This window comes from Brienomyrus brachyistius, chromosome 1 (assembly GCF_023856365.1).
Source record: "Brienomyrus brachyistius isolate T26 chromosome 1, BBRACH_0.4, whole genome shotgun sequence".
Classification (NCBI taxonomy): domain Eukaryota; kingdom Metazoa; phylum Chordata; class Actinopteri; order Osteoglossiformes; family Mormyridae; genus Brienomyrus; species Brienomyrus brachyistius.
This window is the reverse complement of record NC_064533.1, coordinates 5,184,667-5,204,500: the sequence shown is the minus strand read 5'-3', so window position 1 is coordinate 5,204,500 and position 19,834 is coordinate 5,184,667. Positions and strand designations below refer to the sequence as shown.

Here is a 19,834-nt window from a genome sequence, read left to right as displayed (position 1 = left end):
TGTAAGTCTGAGTGCATGAGCATCGCTGCTTGTGAAAATGCCCATTCAGGATATAATTATACCCATGACAGCCCTTTGCATTGTTAAAGTACCGGTGAAAATTACAGTAATGGCGTGATTTATGTTGCATAAACATTTGTGTTGTTCACTGAGGCTAAAGGATCATATCTGAACTGCTTAAATTATGGAGCAGAAGGATGTACATGTTCCCGGCACCTTTTGGCGTAAATAAATACGGAACTGAGAAATTTGAATAGCGTGAGATCAGGGGCAGGCTTTGAATATAAATGACAAGTCTGCAATTCGATGTACTGCATTTTAGAGAGTATTATAGCATGATAAATAGCCAGACCTTTGCATTTTGCAGCAGATCTGTCTCATTCTGGAACATCACGTCGGAATTGCTGCTCATGCATCGGTTTCCACACGCCGGCTGAATTTACATATGAGAAAATAAATGCTGCTGTGTTTTCAGAAGGATAACCTTTGTCTGCCCACTTGACAGCAATGGCACCTGAAACTAATAGCAATGAAAAGAAAGCCTAACGCAGCTGTCGGATGAGTGTGACGGCACTGAGTTTAATATCTGCCACACATTCCCACCCTTCTTCGAGATGCGGCAAACTTTGACCCGGAAGATGCCATTGGATGGGCAGAGTTCCCAAATAGTCTCAGATGTCAATGGAAGAAATCAAATTAAATAATTTAAAGCTAGACCCATCTTGTCATGCCCGGCTTGTCCGCTCATCGTGTGTGCCACGCCCCCTGATTACCCGCGTGTGCTTCCCTGATCCACTCCAGCTGTCTCCGATTATTTTGATCAGTCTCGTTCATTTAAGTCCTGGTCTTGCTTGTCTGCCTTGTCCGTCATTGTGGTTATGGTGTGGTTTCTTGATTCTAGATGTTCCCCGTTCTTGATTCTCGTATTAAACCCTGCGTTTGCCCTGATTTTCGCCTGTCTCACCTAGTCCTTACCTGCCTACCCGCACGATCACCGCTCTGCTCGCCCCCGATCGTGACACATCTAGATTGTGTCACTTGTGGCCTATGCTGGGATTCTGACCAAGATTCGCAGTTAGAAGATGGGTAGATGGATGGATGAGATCCTCACCTGACCTCACCTCACCTCGCTTGATGATCCTCCAGCTACAACTGGAAGTTTTAAATAAAAGATAAATAATGCAAATTTAATTGGAACGGATCCTGAGAATGATCATGCATTACTGAGACATTCCAAGGTAACAAAAAATGATGTAGGAAACACATTCTAGACAGTCATGTTCATATTTCTGTATTTGACTGTCATGATTGGTCCTTGTCCTACCCCCTTCAATATGTTAGTTCTCTGTTTGGCCAGCAGGTGTCACTGGCCATCTTGTGTCCTTAACTCCTAGTGTGTTTCCTTGTTCACCTGGCTGCCGTGTGCCTTAATGGGCTATGCGTGTGGCTGTTTTTGGTTCTTGATTTATTCCTCTTATATATTGGTATATTTTTGCATGTCTCCTTGTTTTGTACCTTTGTTTATTCCTGCTTGTGCAGTTTTATTATGCTCTGTTTTGATTATGCTTGCAGTGTCTCTCGGTGTTTCAATCTGTCGATTGTTCTCACCTGTGCTTGTTCCTAGTGATTGTTAATGCCCACACCTATCTCATCTCTTGTTTATCCTCATCGTGTCTGAATTTTATACGACTGCCCTTGCTTCAGTCTTCAGTTGGTTATTGTAGTTGTTCTGCTATACTGTAGCTGTTCCTGTGCTGCTTTGTTCTTCTTCCTGTGTTGTTCCCCGCCTTATTGTTTGTTGCCTACATGCTTTGTTTTTGACCCTTGTCCCAAGTCCCTTGTCCTGTCCGAGCCGGAACGTTCGCCCTTTACCACGCCCGTCCACAACAGTGACTTTGTCGTTCCTGCTTCAGTGTCTGCTCAGATCACACCTTCCATTTTAAACTCTTATGAATTAATCATGACATGATTGCAGGGTCCGTTTGTCTCTACACTATAGGACGGCAGACAAGCTTTGTTGTATTGTTTGTGATGCAGGTATCTTCTGCACCGTCATTCGTAGCAGAGTTTCAAAGGGTACTCTGAGAGCAGCTGTACTGCGGTGTCTGTTTGAAAAGTCACAGCGGGAGGTTGTGAGTATTTACACTGGAAGGGAGTGAGTATGTGCACATATTTTCCCTGTTTTTCTTAAGACGTAGAATAAACCCGTCCACAGGGTGCTTCGTATTAACTTTGGGAAGTTGTCACACAGTCCGGTGAAACATACGTATAGCTCACGTCGAAATATGAGTAAAACCCCCCAGCCTTTTCATCTGAGAGGCCCAAGCAGTCTTAGGCCGTCCGTTTCCTGCCTGAATCTTTATTTATTTATATATTTTTTCATTTATTGTAGATGGTTCTGTCACTTCTCAAAAGGTGCAGCTCACTGTGAAAATCGTCACCACCTGGCCCCCGGCCCCCAGCTGATGTAACTGGCTGCTCTGGCAGCAAAATAGTATCCAAAAAAAATACCCAAAACATACAGTTTGCTTCTTGTTTTGGCTTCTGAACCCTGTGAGGGGCCGTGTTTAGGACCGCGTGCGTGTGAATGACAGCTCGGGTGGCAAGATGTCAGTCTGTGTCGCACCACTAAGGGAGCATCCCACGCCCGTGAAGATGTGGGAGGCTGGAGAATGCATGCCTCTTGCTGGGAGGGTCTCGGAAGAGTGGCGTCCAATCAGACGAATGCCGCTCTCGCTGGAAATGTAACCTTATTGCAGGGGGGGCTGTGGCATGTTCTCTGAGATCAGATGGGTCCGGTGGGGGCTCGCACCCAACTGCAGGTGTTCTAGAGATTAGTCACATGAAAGCAGTGGGGGGCAGGCAGGCCTGTGGACACCTAACACTAAGCCCTAAACTCCGGCCTGCTGTCCATCTGTCTGTCTCTCTCCCTGCCCTGCAGAAAATCAACCCGTCATCGTGAGGGAGAATTCTACTACCGTGTACCTAAATGTACCTGGTTCATAAGCTAGAGGGTCATGTAACCATGGGGGTGGTGTGTGGCTATGTGGGACTGAGCCTGTGATTATGGTGACAAAACAAATAAAATGATTGAGTAAATACAGCCAAGGTTCAATAAGAGCAAGGTGTAGTGGAAGGTGTAACAGTGTTTTGGTGAGGGTGGAGGGGCTGACCAAATGGATTGTGTTGATTTCATTCACATGTTTCAGTCTATTTTTTGTTTACAAATAAGATGATTGAATTGCCCTGGACACATTTCTCCAGGTGCCAAAGCCCGTTTTCTCCCTTCTGACAATAATATTTGCTCCCACATCCACGTTAGCTTTTTAATTTTTTCCGCGGCTAATTTGTGTTAGCATCAGTCCAGCCCTGTCCCAGGAACCCCAAAAGGGAATCCCCATCCCAATATACTTTTTATTCTCTACCTTGTCCTTGTGCAATATATTTTATCTTCCTGACTTTATATAAACAGAAATATTACTGAAGTCTAATAATATCTGAAGTCAGAATGAAGAATTCTAGTATTATATTGCCTGCATATTCCATCGAGCCAGACTGTGTGGTTCCTCAGATTGCATAACCTTAGAACTCTACAAGACAAAACAAGCATTTGCCCACCTCAGTGCCACAGTGACGTTTCCTCTCTTGTAGTATCACGGTTGTTATGGAAATGAACCTTGAGAAATAAATTTATGGGAGGCCACAACTCTCAGTGTGTCATGATGTGTTCATCTCAAGCCTTCTCCTGATCTAGCACAACTGTTTGGCACATTATTTCTTAACACGGTCCTCAGTTTTGTTCCCTCCCGGCTCCCAACATGCTAGAAGCAGGAATTTGATGTTCTTGATTAGCTGGAAGCTGAGAGGCAACAAAAATGTGCAACTGTCTAAGGACCTCTGACACCTGGGTTGACATACACTGAATTAGGACATTGCTGTTGATGTGTCAAATGTATTAATGCTTCCTCTGTTATCTTACCTACATTTACTACTCCCAGGCCAATCTGGGCACTAGAACTTCTAGCTTTGGAATAAAGTGACCAGCCCGCCAAAAAAAATGGTACGTGTTGCACGTCGGTGGTGAAAAGGCTGTGTTTTTGGTGCCAGTGACTCCCGCAGAAAAGAAAAGGTGGTGATTACAGAGAGTGGGAGAGAGAAGAGGGAGAGGCTGAGAGCTAGCAGGTCGTCCCTGCATGATGCGGCGCCTGTATCTTCAGGACGATGGAACAGAAAAGGCTACGAACCACCGCAGAGCAGGCAAATATGTTACCATCACTCCAACGGTATCTGCTGCAGCTATACGTGGCACTGGAGAGAGCCTCGTACAGTGGACGTCAGGTTCTGTAACACTGGCGCAGTGCACGAAAACACAGTGAAGTCAGCTTTCACATCAGCATGGCCTCTGGTGGATGGCCTTTCTAGAGAGCGTTCTCCAGCAAGCCCCTGCGTTAGTCATAGCTGATTCCTACATCTGACTCAGCCCCAGCAGCGCATAAATTATGCCACATACACAGGACTCTGATTTGCGCGGATACGTATTTTATTAGAAATCCATAAACATTGTTAATCAGGGTAAACAAAGTTTAACAGAGAACAGTGAAGGAAATTCAGCGAAGCACAGTGAAGGATGCGGTTCTCTGTCTGACTGTCGGTTCCTTTTAATTACCTCTGGGGTTGACATTATTGCTTTCTGAACCTTTGTGTCTCACGGGACATCGTCTTTTCTATTGCGAGCGCTGATAACAGCAGCACCATGGCATTAAAGAGCAGCTGTGTGGTCTCAGCCGAGCAGGCGGCGTGGGATCAAATGTCACCCAGAAGATTACTGCTGCTGCCCAAGGACTCAGATAAAGGTTTTTATTGAAGGACCTTGAGAAGCTGTGCTGAGGACCAGGAGAGGAAACATGTCTGTTGTAATGAATATAGATCCATGTCTTGGGTGACCAAAGGAGTGACAGCCCTGTCATTCAGTCAGAGCTTCACACTCTTGCACCGTTTCAATACAAAGTTGAGAACCAACGATGACTTTGTGCATTATTCTCCTCAAAGGATACATCAAATATTATGCAAGTTTTTGTAATGGGCTTGATTGCTTTGTCAATCTCTGATGACGTTTTTCATTGGTTCATTCATCTCTGGGGGTTAAGATGGTCAAATGTGTAGATTTGGGTATTAATTGCAGGGAGGTTTTGGGCTGTTTGGTCCCTATCAGTATTGGAACGAAACCTACGGCCTAGTAATAGTTGACGTTTAGGAGACCATGCATGTGTCATAATGCGGTTTTACAGCTGTTAGGCTGTATTTGAATACCCCCCCCCAACCCCCACCCCTTCAAGGGCACACTGGATCTCAGAATCTCAACGGGGGACCAGCCAGCAAAAATCCAGTTCCTGGATTTCCATCTCTGGGGCCATGCTGACCCCAAGTCAACCATAAAAATAATGTTGAAGTTTCATATTAACCTTTCCAAATGGCACATACCAGATAGGGAACTCCTCGGGCTTTGCTCGGTGTGAGGCCCGTGGGATAACTGCTCATAAAATATCCTCTGAAACTTCAGACTGACTCTCTGCTGCTCAGTGAGCATTGCATTGTAACAGTTCACCCACCGCTTAGCTCTCCTGCGTGTCCAAAGTCAAGGAGACGTCTTCAGGTACATGCTTTGCTAACAGACGATTCATATCGCTGCTTGTTACAGAAGGGAGTGTGATTCTGGTGGCTGTGACTCAGAAGGAGGCACCACTGGGGGGAAAGATTTAGAGAGTTGCAATGGGGAGATACTGCCAGAATGTGTCAAAGGTCAAGGGCTGGATATGGAGGGACTCACTTATTAGTGCCTCAACCGACGAACAGAGGACATCATCCATACAAGACAAGAAAGCCCCCACCTCAACTGCAGAGTGACACTGCAGGGCTTGTTTTCACGGGCAGTAAAGCACGGAGTTACCAAGGACACACTTGTCTTTAATAAGGGACATTGAAAGCTGATGCTCCGCTCATGGGCTGCCCTTGAAGGACTCCAAAGCTCAGCCTTCAGTCATGGAGGAAAATATGACAATATTCGCTAGCCTTCACTGAGGGGAAATTCAATTCAACGAAATTTAATATGGTTGAATTATTAATTTACAGTACATAGTTGCACAAAAGCAGCAAAATTTCCATTTAGTGCTGGGATTACAAGTGTTAATTACATAACCTCAATAAGAGAGTCAACCAGTAATATACATTAAATATTATTCCTCCGGGAACAGTTAAAGGGAAATGTATATCATAAATGCCAGTTATGTGTGCTACCTGTTACACTTCTCAATTGGATTTCCCTCCATATTGCTTGGCGTAAGAAACATCCAGTGCTCTCTGGTTCCAGTGTAAGGGAAACCCCTCACTCCATATAGACAGTGCCAGTCAACCTATTAAGCAACATAGGCAGCTACCTAGGGCACAATGTTTTGTGGGGGCACAGACTTAATTAATTCCACTTTGTCTCAGAAAGGGGGTACCAGCGGTGGAGGTGCCACATGGGCTTCAAGCCATACTCCAAAGTGGGCCAGGAGAACCACAGAACCATCGGGTTTCATTGGTCACATGCATTGAGAATCTGGGGATCGGAACCTGCAAGGGACCTTCCGGAAGGCCTGTCTTGGTGCTTGAGCTGGGATGTGACACTTAAGCTCAGCAGGTTTCCCGCTCCTCAAGCCTCCAAGCCAGCATCACAAACAATATGAGCTTGAATTTTGGATTCCCCATGTATTTGAAATGTTAATATGTATGAGCGCTGGCAGACTGGCCCAAAGGCACAGATCACACGAGCATTACAGGCTGTGGACCATGGCACCAATTTGAAGATATCTCAGCTGCTATTAGCTCATACCGCATGTAAATGAAAATGCAAGAACCTTATTTTGAGCTTTTTTTTATACCATTCACCTTTAACCGTGGACCAACTGTCTACATTTGCTGCCCATGTCTTAGAGGTGCATTGCACATTTGAAGCACAATATCTGAAGAAGGTTTTCTTACCACTCTACCACTTCAAGGGCTGCAACATCTTTTCAGGAGTTCAAGAGAAGAAGGACCGGGGTTGTGTGGTAGGGGGTCTCTAACCCAGCAGGTTAATCCAGCCCCGCTTTCTTCTACAGCATCACAAGAACCTCAGAAGGCATCTGCAGGTCATCACACTCGAACTTTCTGCTTCCTGATGGACACCTTCAATAGGGGTTTAGGATAGCAAGTTGTGCTCATCTTGTTGTGCTTTTCTCCTTCCACCACCAATTTAGGAAGGCTGATTCTTATCTCACCCTCACGCCTTCCTGTTAGACTCATCTCCTTCCGTTGGGAGTTAGGATGCTAGCGGTTGCTGATTTTGATGGCCTTCCTCACTTCCTGGCTCTGGGCTGCTACTTTACCTACAGGCTGAACTCACTGCCTACACATCAAACAAAGCTGCCGATGTGTCTTGTGTGGGTTGCTACGATACTATAATTGACAGACACATATGCTTCTTGTTTCTCTTCAGTTTATCCCTCTTTGAGCATCAACTTTGAGTGCATTCCAGGGGTGCCTTTTTAATTTGAAACCATCTTTACTTACAAAAAGTCAACCCACATCCTCTTTCACTATATGAAACAACACACGCAGTATCATAGCCTGGCAGTCCCTTTTTGTCTCAGTGGAACGTATATCATTTTGCCTGTCAACATCTCTAAAAAGCCCAACTGCATGAGGCCGGTGATGGTGCTGTTCCCTGGTCGCACTTTGCCCTGCCTGCTCCTTTGGGCTGACTGAGGAGCTGATATCTCCACTATCTTCAACAACCCAGCCCATAAATGTGCCCTCTGGCCCTCAGGATGCAGGGTCTGTCTACATAGGGATCTTCTGTGCTTGCTTCTGGGGTCATGCAGCAAGGAAACGTTGAGGCTATTGTTGGATATGCAGCAGGGGTTTGTTTGTGTCCTGTGCTGGACTGTGGTCACAGGGGGGATGTAGTCTGGGCAGCGCAGGTGAGGTGAAGGTTTTTTATGATGGCGTCCCGCGCAGCCCGACGTGCCCGAAACGAGCGGCATCTCTCAGCAATGCAGTATTTCTCGACCTTGCGGCTCCTGCCCCTGGATCTAGTCCAGAGAAACCACAGTGACGCCTACATGGAGACACAGCAACACCTACACAGAGACACACCTCTACCTACACACAGCACAGCAACACCTACAGAGACACACCTCTACCTACACACAGCACAGCAACACCTACACACAGACACAACAACACCTACACACAGACACACCTATACCTACACACAGACACACCTCTACCTACACACAGCACAGCAACACCTACACAGAGACACACCTCTACCTACACACAGCACGGCAACACCTACACAGAGACACACCTCTACCTACACACAGACACACCTCTACCTACACACAGACACACCTCTACCTACACACAGCACAGCAACACCTACAGAGACACACCTCTACCTACACACAGACACAACAACACCTACAGAGACACACCTCTACCTACACACAGACACACCTCTACCTACACACAGCACAGCAACACCTACTCACAACACCCACAGAGACACACCTCTACCTACACACAGACACACCTCTACCTACACACAGCACAGCAACACCTACACACAGACACAACAACACCCACAGAGACACACCTCTACCTACACACAGACACAGCAACACCTACACAGACACACCTCTACCTACACACACAACCCCACCTATACTCAGACACACCCTCACCTACACAGAGACACACACCCCCACACACACCATGCAAAACCGCACGCACAGTCACAGACGGACCACACAGCTATACACACACACACACACACACACACACACTCAGAGCCAATCTCAGCCCCACACCAGGGCACACACGTTTTTTTTCTCTCTCTCTCTCCCTCTCTCAGTTGCTCACTCGCTCACTATCGCTTCATCTCTCTCTCCCACCCCCCTTCCAGCTGAGCTCCAATCATTCGGATACCGTGTGCGAGAGTCAGGAATACCGCTCCTTTCCCCATCACCAATCTCCCCTCTCTGACTCGAATCTGCTCGCCCGCGATGAGTGGGATCCCCTCGGCACCAGGGCTCAGCTGCGACAGGAGTGCGCTGGCTATGGAACGACGGGGCAGAGTCTGACGGAAGGAAAAATAAGAGACTCCCTTCATCAAGCCTTGGCTAAGGTGGAGCCGGCTGCTTTTAATCATCCCCGGACAAAGGTATCGAACTTTTTCTTCTTTCTCTCCCGCAGGCGTTCGTGTGCATGTGCTAGAAAGGAAGTTAAAAGTTTTTATTTTAGCCTTCCTGGTGTTTCTCACCACACATGTGATTATTTTTGAATCCATATGAAAGGGTTAGTGATGGAGTCTGGAAGCTAAGAGCGCGGGACAGGAAAGCCCAGGCAGCCGATCCCAGGTGCGCATTCAGCCGTCGTTAGAGAAGCGTGATGAAAAGTTTGTTACTTCTGAAAAAGCACGCCCCCCTTCCCCCCCCCCCCCCCAGTATGCAAGGGCCAGGTGAAGCCCTCTGTGTTGTCCGTCACCGCGGCGACCGCGGACTGTGAAAAGCCAGCCTTCCCTCCTCCCCGAATCTGGCAGCGGAGCCGGATTGGCAGGCGCTATCGTTAACTCGGAGACGGGAGCATCGAGCACAGATTAGCGTATTTACAGAGCATAATGGGGAAGTCCAGGTGGTCTTTGTGGGACTCTTGGGGCGTGAGGGGTGAGGGAGTCAATTTCTGCTGGACAAAATGTTTCTTGACCGCGCACGGCACACATGAATGACAGTCACAGTTAGGCTTCCTGACGGTTTGTTTCTTTAGTTTGATTCGAAGATGCATGTGAGCTTGACACACGGGTGACGGAGGTTCTTGTAAGCAACTGGCCAGAGAACATCTGGAATAATGCTAATCGTTACACCGGGGCCTGTTCTCCGCTTAATTGGTTGTAAGCTGTCATGTCTTTCCTGGGAAGTGGGTCACGCACGGACCACCACCAGCCCTACCTGAGGCGCTTGTCAATCGGGATTCTGGTGACTCCTACTATTTTTCGCGTAGCAAGTCAGAGATGTCACCCGGTGGCCAGGCAGCTTGGGAAACTGTGTACTAAGTGGATTCCTGGCCATCTGACCATCTCTTACTTCACGGGACAGTGTGCGTGGGGGGGGGGGGGTGGTTACCCTATACATCAGCAGATCTTGGACGTGAGGACAGCAGCCACTGATGTTGCTATGTCTACCTGATAAACTCTCGCGCTCCTGTGACACAATCTACCAGAGTATTGGTATATACTAACATGGAATATACCAGCAGGTGAACAATAGATCTCAATGCAGGTGCTAAAGGACCTATGAACACCCCAGCATTACAGCAAACTATCAGACAATGATTGCGTGGTGCACTGCGGCTTCGGATTTTACTGCTTAAAAGGTTTGAGTCAGCACACAAGTTAGTCATCAATGCACATTCGTAAAAAGGCATTCCTTGCTTTCTTGCGAGACAAAAAAAAAAAACTGTCTTTGGTGTCTTTGTTACATTACAAAATGCCTTTTAGAGAAAAAGGGGGTCTTTTAGATCAAGCTGGTAGGTGTAGTTGGTAGCACGCGGGAATACTGGGTGTGAAAGATAAACTGGAAGGTGCTTTGTTGGGAGTATGTCATGTGAGACCCAGGTGCATTCTGGGAGTTCTTTATGCTGTTAAAAATTCCCCTGCTTGACAAAGATTTCGCTAATGACCTTTGACATTCTAAAAACTACCCTTCCGAATCAGTTATTAGAGATGTTTTTTGATCTAGTGTTAAGTATGATTTGTCTGAGGATCAATAATGAGGTTTAAATAGACCCTGTCAGTCTAATCAGCAGGTAGATGAACAAAGCCTTGTGTTGAGTGATTAATGTACCTTACATATTGTAAGCATGGTATATATGCTTTGTCAGTGTCTATGGTCTTTAAAGGACGCAGGGGCTCAATTCCACCCTATGAGATGAATGTACACCCTTCACAGGCCTCCCCCAGGGTCTGTCAGTAACGAATGAATGTCCAGAGATGGGGGGTGGAGGGGGACGGTTGTGAATGTTCTGTTCTTGCAGAATTGTCAGGCGTTGCCAGATATAGCCAATGAGGAGCCTAATTTTAGGCACGAGCACTGATCACTCTTAGGCGTACGTGGTGGATCTGGGCACTGTAGCCAGAAAAATGAGAGCGCAGTAATTCACCGGCGTCAGGGTACCACTCAGCACACCTGGGTAGATGAAATAATGGATGGGGTCCGGAGATTTCATGCTTAGCAAAGGCGGGACAAAATGATCTGAGTATAAACAGACCTGATGGAAATTAAGGAGAGCGAGGTCATGTGGAGGCTGCCTGGAAGAGCACTGAAGGAAAACCTTCTCGCAAATAGCTGGCCTGCATCTCTCTAGCACAATAACAAGCAGCGTATAGCTGGATAAAAGCTGCATGTCACTTTGGGTAACATGACAGCTAAGCGACTAAAAGGAAGAAAATTGCCTACATGTCTGTTGTCATCGCTGGCGAGGCAATTCCCAGTAATTGTATAATTGAGTTATATACTTCCATTTGTTTATATCTATTTTACTGATTCATCTCAGGAACTTGAAGGAATTGCATGAGAAGGGCGGCCAGCCAAGAATTGTTATAGGTTTTTGGTGGGACGGTACATTCTGTGGGCTAGAATCCAAGGTTTTGTTCCAGTCCATGGATAGAGAGTGCGGATAGTGAATGGGGTCCATCGCTTAACGTGGTAACAGCTGATCTGTGACTGTAAAGACAATGAGCAGTAATACATTTGTGTTGCACCATTGACTAATGTTTGGCCTGAATTTTTATTGGTAAAGTGTAATTACTGCACACAAAGACCTTTGGAATTTAAATGGAAATCCACACTGAAAACAAGCACATTAATAAATGTCAAGTTATTGAAATTCAAAGAGATTTTGCATTTGCCCTCCCGCCTTGAATTCTGATGTTCATGCACTGAATGAAGATAAACCACAGCAGAGTCTGTCATGAGAACATCATCAAATTCCCAGCTCCGATGGAAAGACGGACTTTCTAATTGGGACAAAGTATAACGTTTGTAGGATGGGGTACAACTTGGACCCCCAAGTGTGTTCCCTGTCATAATAAAACCTTCATCATGGTTTATGGAAATGTGCATGAATCTATGGCTAAAGACTTTGCTCTGAACTATTAATGATTAGTCAGAATGTCTAATCAATTATTTCTAATCTCTGAGGTGTTAAAATGGTTGCCATTGACGCAAATGACAGCAGGCCGAAAAGTCATGAGGCAGTTACCCGCATGATGCACAGCCTTTCCGATAGGTCAGCATTGCCCATGAGAGATAGTTAGTGGCCCTTGTTTGTCCGGTTGCCTATGCCACCACCCCCCCATGTGACTAGATGTTTGCAGTCGATGGTGTTTCTGATAACGGCAGACAGAGGGGGGTCTCATTCGGTGAGCTGAATGGAAACGTACGGCCTGTCACCACAGTGGCAGAGCCGCTGACAGCCTGTCCTCCAGGAACCGCGACGGCGGCCCCTAGGGTGCTCTGGTTCTATCCGGAGAGCATGCTCCATTTCAGCTCCGCACGCTCCGCTGGTGCCAGGACTTTCGCTGTGAGCGACAAAAGGGCAAATGTCCAGAGGGCTCGGAGGCGGGATCCAAGAGTAGAACGGGGCACTTGGCAAAGAGTGGAGTTTAACAGGTGCGGACAGAACCCGGGAGACTCAGTGGGAACTGATGTACTAGAAGCACCAGAAAGAGTCTCAATCAGTAGGATTAGAAAGAACCCTTCGAATTTAAGAGTAGGAGAGGAGCTTCATAGTACTCTGTTCCTTAGCTGCTTAAATACAGCCTGAAAGCCTGCCAAAACTGGAACGTCTGTTCTGCAGAGCAGCGGAGTCAGGAGGCGCTGCCCTCTAGTGGACAAATGGACAATGCGTGATAAAGGAGACTGGCCGTTTTAGCCCTGGGTCCACTTTGCGGCAGAATCTTTTTGAGCGCAGGCCTAAGCACACAAGTCCAATCGTTTACTGCTGTGTCCGCAGAGACGTCCGCACTCCACTCTGCCGGGGAAAGTGAAACATTTACAGTGTACTGTGAAAAAGCTGCATTCAGCTCCGGCATTTCCGCGCACAGCGTTTTGTCCTGTTGTTGATTCGCAGAGTGACTGTACCAGCGGAACACATTTGTGTACGGGTTTTAATCAAATACGTCCCCAAAAGCGGCACGTTCCACACGTCTGGCATGTCTACGGCAATCACACTAACCAATAATAAGAATTTCTCCAATCATGTTAGAAATATTACAAAGATCAGCTTATAACCCAGGAGGCCAGTTCATAAAAAGTTACCATAAAAGGTTTCAGCCATAATATCAGCCTTATGAAATCCAGCGTATATTCCCTCCCCCTGTCAGTCTCTGCTCGCTTAATGAGTCCCTTTTATTAGACTTTATTAGCTTGTTTTGATAGAGGGCTTCTTCCATGCCATGCAGATTCTTACCACAATGTCGAAATTTGAAGAAAAAAAATCATCTGTTTCTTTTTTCATTAGAGACACACGATGCTGCCCATCAGCAGTTTTACACAGTACATAGCAGACCTGCCGTTTCATAGCGGCGTTTAACCGAGTTCATATTTAAGGATGAGAATTTTGTATCTCAAGTCAAAGAAAACTATGCAAAACTATGCTATGTGGAAAATGAGCACAGCGTTTAATTTGATTATGCCACAAAGCAGCATTACTGAGGGTGGCTAATGGGACGAAGGTGGACTTGGTAATTGGCTTTCCGGAATATCGCACTTTAACAAAGCATGACTGGAGAGGTCTGTGCACAGCGGCGCAAGGCTTTACACGTGCCGACTTTAGAGAGAGCTGGCTCTCCGCCACACGGATCGGTCTGGAGATCCCGCTGTGATTATGAAATCTGTCTTTGGCTTGCCTTTTCATTCGCTTTTTATTAACAGGGAGGCTAATTGCCGGACTAATATTAGAGTCATTTTCTTCCATTGTTTTGTGATAGCTGGTTTCCAGGGTAACAACGAACTTCCCTCCAGCCTTGCACAACATAAGGACTTAATTTTTGTTTTGCAAAGACTTTCGTTTTAGTTGATCTACTGTGGAACAGATCGATGCAATAGTTATTATTTGTATGACTTATGATTCATTACCAGTGGGATTAAAAAAAATGTATACAGCTAATTTTATTAGCATCTGATTTATTAATGAGTATTCCTGGTTAAATGCAGCACCAAATACTATGGCTTGTTTTATGTTCATGCTGACATGAAATTTAGTTAATACAACTTTGCAGTCTGGCTTAGGAGGGTCAGCCTACAGGGAAGTGAGAATTTCCCATCATGCATAGCTTCCATACTGCAGGTGGTTGTTGAGAGGAAGTCTGCAGTGGACTACTTAGCATTTAGCGAGCTTTCTTGTTCACAGTTATTTCTAAATCTGTTTCGATGGCAGGGGTGGCCTTTTGTTAAAGTGTTGCTGGGACCGACACACTTTCTCCCCAATACAGGGCAAGATTCCGTCCAGCTTCACCTAAAATGCATCCCGAAATGTCCATCACTGCGCGATTTTGCAGTGATTTTCAGTGGAAACTGTTTTAATTTCTTCCAACGTTTAAAAGCCGCTTTTACAAACCAGTGGCTCCCTTGATGAATTATGGCGAATCCCCCCAGGACATCCACAGTGGACAGGATCCCACTACGGGTCAATGGTTAATCTCCAGTGAGCACTGGAGCATGCGAGTGTCTACCTAGGCCTGCCCTCATAACTCAGAGCTTATTCAAGGCCAGGGAAAATGTTTTCATAAAGACGCGTCCATCGTTTGTGAGATGCTCTCATTCACAATCAAGCCATTTGTGAATACTGCATTTGTCAGTAATTCGATTTTTCTCTACATTGGCATTAGATGCTAATTCCCATTATTGTTGTCTGTGAAGGCTCACGTGGAAAATGCACTATACTGAACCAACTTTGCTTGCCTGATTGCCTGGCTGACCTCTCCAAAGGCCAAACAGTGCCATCCTGTCTAACCGAAGGTCATGGTGAAGGACTGAACCCAACTGAATACAAAAGGATAAGTGCAGAATGAAAATAACCACTGAGGTTTTCTTTGCTGTGCTGCTATATTGCATCGCTTGCGTTGTGGAGTCACGGGACGTCGTACAGATGAGAGAGAGCCTTGCAATGTTAAGGAGGTGGGGCAAGCGTTCTGATTGGCAGATCGCCTGCCACTCTCCATGCCTAGCCAATGCAATCTTGAGGTTTCTGGTGACAGCAGGAGAAAACATTAAAGGGGGCATTAAAGAAACAGTCGGGGCATTATGAAGGAGGGGCCGTGAGGAGCCTGCAGCTGTCTTACAGGTACATTAATGCAGCTGCCAGGTACAGTGTCTGAATCGCTTAATCACCACGCCCCCCACCCCCAACACTTCTAATTGCTGCCAGTTATTTTCTAGCCCCCATGCATCTCCCTGTCTCAATCCGCAAAATACGGCCGTTACTGAAAAGGATCATCACAAGCTGCTTAAATTAATCAACCTAAACGACGCGCTAACATCAGCCCCTGCTATCATTTTGAATGATGGTGCCAATCAGAGATAATTGTGAGTGGCAGATTAATGCTGTTTGGGGTTTTGGCACAGTTGCTGCAAGGGGGGATAAGTTCTGCCCCACCCCCCGGATGTATGGGCGTACTTTCTTGAAGTTCTGACATCCTCTTGTCTTTTAGTGCTTTAAGCAATGTAATGATGGACAGCCAGCTCGAGGAGGTGGGGGGGACTTAGTAGATTTATGCAGGCTGGTAAAAAATATGTGAGCACAGAAAAGTCCTTGAGCAAAAAAAAAAAAACAAAAAAACAATTTTATCTTTGTCTTAGTCACATGACACATGGAGGCGTGGTCTCACATGACACATGGAGGCGTGGTCTCACATGACACATGGAGGCGTGGCCTCACCTGGCACATGGAGGCGTGTCCTCACATTACACATGGACGTGTGGCCTCACATGGCACACGGGGGCGTGGTCTCACATGACACATGGAGGCGTGGCCTCACATGACACATGGAGGCGTGGCCTCACCTGGCACATGGAGGCATGGCCACACATGACACATGGAGGCGTGGTCTCACATGACACATGGAGGCGTGGCCTCACCTGGCACATGGAGGCATGGCCACACATGACACATGGAGGCGTGGTCTCACATGACACATGGAGGCGTGGCCTCACATGACACATGGAAGTGTGGCCTCACATGGCACATGGAGACGTGGTCTCACATGACACATGGAGGCGTGGCCTCACATGACACATGGAAGTGTGGCCTCACATGGCACATGGAGACGTGGTCTCACATGACACATGAAGGCGTGTCCTCACATGACACATGGAAGTGTGGCCTCACATGACACATGGAGGCGTGGCCTCACATGACACATGGAAGTGTGGTCTCACATGACACATGGAGACGTGTCCTCACATGGCACATGGAGGCGTGGTCTCACATGACACATGGAGGCGTGGCCTCACATGACACATGGAAGTGTGGCCTCACATGGCACATGGAGGCGTGGCCTCACATGACACATGGAAGTGTGGCCTCACATGGCACATGGAGGCGTGGCCTCACATGACACATGGAGGCGTGTCCTCACATGACACATGGAGGCGTGGTCTCACATGACACATGGAAGTGTGGCCTCACATGACACATGGAAGTGTGGCCTCACATGGCACATGGAGGCGTGGCCTCACATGACACATGGAAGTGTGGCCTCACATGGCACATGGAGGCGTGGCCTCACATGACACATGGAAGTGTGGTCTCACATGACACATGGAGGCGTGGTCTCACATGGCACATGGAGGCGTGGCCTCACATGACACATGGAAGTGGGGCCTCACATGACACATGGAGGCGTGTCCTCACATGACACATGGAGGCGTGGTCTCACATGACACATGGAGGCGTGTCCTCACATTACACATGGAAGTGTGGCCTCACATGGCACATGGAGGCGTGGTCTCACATGACACATGGAGGCGTGGCCTCACATTACACAAGGACGTGTAGCCTCACATGGCACATGGGGGCGTGGTCTCACATGACACATGGAGGCGTGGCCTCACATGACACATGGAGGCGTGGTCTCACATGACACATGGAGGCGTGTTCTCACATTACACATGGAAGTGTGGCCTCACATGGCACATGGAGGCGTGGCCTCACATTACACATGGAAGTGTGGCCTCACATTACACATGGAAGTGTGGCCTCACATGGCACATGGAGGCGTGGTCTCACATGACACATGGAGGCGTGGCCTCACATGACACATGGAAGTGTAGCCTCACATGACACATGGAGGCGTGGCCTCACATGACACATGGACGTGTGGCCTCACATGGCACATGGGGGCGTGGTCTCACATGACACATGGAGGTGTGGCCTCACATGACACATGGAAGTGTGGCCTCACATGACACATGGAGGCGTGTCCTCACATTACACATGGAGGCGTGGCCTCACCTGGCACATGGGGGCGTGGCCTCACATGACACATGGAGGCGTGGCCTCACATGACACATGGAAGTGTGGCCTCACATGGCACATGGAGGCGTGGCCTCACATGACACATGGAGGCGTGGCCTCACATGACACATGGAAGTGTGGCCTCACATGACACATGGAGGCGTGTCCTCACATTACACATGGAAGTGTGGCCTCACATGACACATGGGGGCGTGGCCTCACATGACACATGGAGGCGTGGCCTCACATGACACATGGAAGTGTGGCCTCACATGGCACATGGAGGCGTGGCCTCACATGACACATGGAGGCGTGGCCTCACAAGACACATGGAAGTGTGGCCTCACATGACACATGGAGGCGTGTCCTCACATTACACATGGAAGTGTGGCCTCACATGACACATGGGGGCGTGGTCTCACATGACACATGGAGGCGTGATCTGCATAGGCCAGGGGAAGATGATACCTTAGGGCTGGAGTTCAGTGCAGGGCAGCCAATAGCATCTCTCGCCGCAGGTGAAACATTCTTAGATGAATGGTCCTGGTGATGACAGCAAAGAACAGCAACATAAAAATACAAATTATTTCTGCCAGATGGCCACAGATCCTGTGTTGACGAACAGCAGGGGAATTTCTTAAAGAAGAATACCAGCAAAAAAAAAAAAAAGATGTGAGTGACAGATGTAGAATCTACGGCTGTTTGTTACTTTTTGTGTGAAAAGTAGCACTATCTCACCTTCCATCATAGCCCTTTCAGTTCAGAGAAGGTGTCTGCACCCCGAGGGGGATTTAGGGGGAAAAAATACATCCACAAATTCTCCCCCTCCCCCCATCAAGAAAATGGGCATGTATAAATACGCAGGCAGCCTCTCGCACTTCCCTGCTCTTTCCAGCATCCACTCGGCCCGGAGTCAGTCTGCAGATCCAGGTCTCCTGTTCCCACTGGAGATCCATTACGGTACATTACAGTCCAGCGTCTCAGCAGCTTCATGAAAAGTGGATGAGAGCTACAAGAAGCAGATGTTACATTCCACACCTTCACTCCAAATGCCTGCCACGACTATGCAAAGTGGCGTGATACCATGCTGACAGAAGGACCAGGAGGTCCCAGGTCCCAAAGGATCTACCACGCTTGAATTATCCAATCATTTGTTTCATTGTCTCAATAAATACTGAATTTTTCAAGCGTCTAGATGTGTCAAATTTGAAACTTTGTACCTTTCTTGGCTTAAAGATGCATAACCTTGTGAATAACAGAGGTGTTTCATGTGCTTAAAACATGATATTACTGAAGGCACATGAAGCTCTTTTGTGATCCATTTCTTGACATTCCCTGAAACTGCCGCCTGGTGTTTATGGGACACTGGTCATGTCTTGTCTCATCTCATCTCCCCTGCAACCTCCAGAACCTCCTTAAGCTCACGAGGCACCATCCCCCTGTCCAGCGCAGGACGCATTAAGGTATTTCGGGCTCACCGAATCAAGAGTCATTCTTGCATGCATGCGAGTGGGCTCTGTCTCGCATTGGAGAATAAGCTGTCGCCTCACAGGACGAGGGATTACATTTGCATATATATGAAATGTACGAGGTGCAAATGGCAGATAGAGGAGGCGATGGTGCCTGGAATACAGTCTTCCAAGCTTCGATCGCTGGCCTCCACGGAAAGAGGCTGCGGAATCTTCAACCGGGCTGTTAGCCAATAAGAAACAGCGCAGTCCAGCAAAGCCTTCAGTTCAGAAGATGAATGCGTGTGGATGCAGAAGAGTTTTATCCTCTAACTAGACTCAGGGGAATCACTATGCGTGTTATTGGAGGAACAATACAGGAGAAATAGTTCCTATGGAAGGACAAAGTGTTCTGACACACATGTAGATCAACAATTCCCTTAAATACAACTTTTTTGCTGAGTGTGATGCATCAGTGGGGTTTTGGGAGTAAGAAAATGGCTGGAGTTCCTTTTCTCCTAAAAGAATTGAGAATTGTGGTAAATTCAGACACACTGGTGAGACGTCCCCTGTATCAGCCAGAGGTAGTGCAAGTACCTTTGACTTACCTGGTTTTAATTGGATGTAAACTGAGAGAACCATAAAAGTAAACTCATGTTGTTAAATGTGTCTGCCCAGCTCTCTTCCAGCTGATTATCCAGGTCGCTAAATGTGAAACGTCATTACAGTATAAGATGAATCCATCGCTCATAAGAGAAGGCCTGAGCCACGGAGTTTCTCAGAGATGGGTG

The 19,834-nt window shown here is 47.3% G+C and overlaps 1 protein-coding gene across 2 annotated transcripts in view; it reads left to right on the top strand.

Annotated features, from left to right (window-relative positions):
• Positions 1–8,892: 8,892 nt before the first annotated feature.
• The window catches only part of LOC125751896 (protein shisa-like-1a), a 36,834-nt gene continuing 25,892 nt past the window's right edge, over positions 8,893–19,834 (top strand). Inside the window, exon 1 of one of the 2 annotated variants that reach the window (XM_049031306.1) lies at positions 8,893–9,244. The gene's annotated coding sequence lies outside the window, so the exon portion shown is untranslated. The remainder of the gene's footprint in view (positions 9,245–19,834) is intronic. The other variant, XM_049031315.1, reaches the window with a different exon arrangement.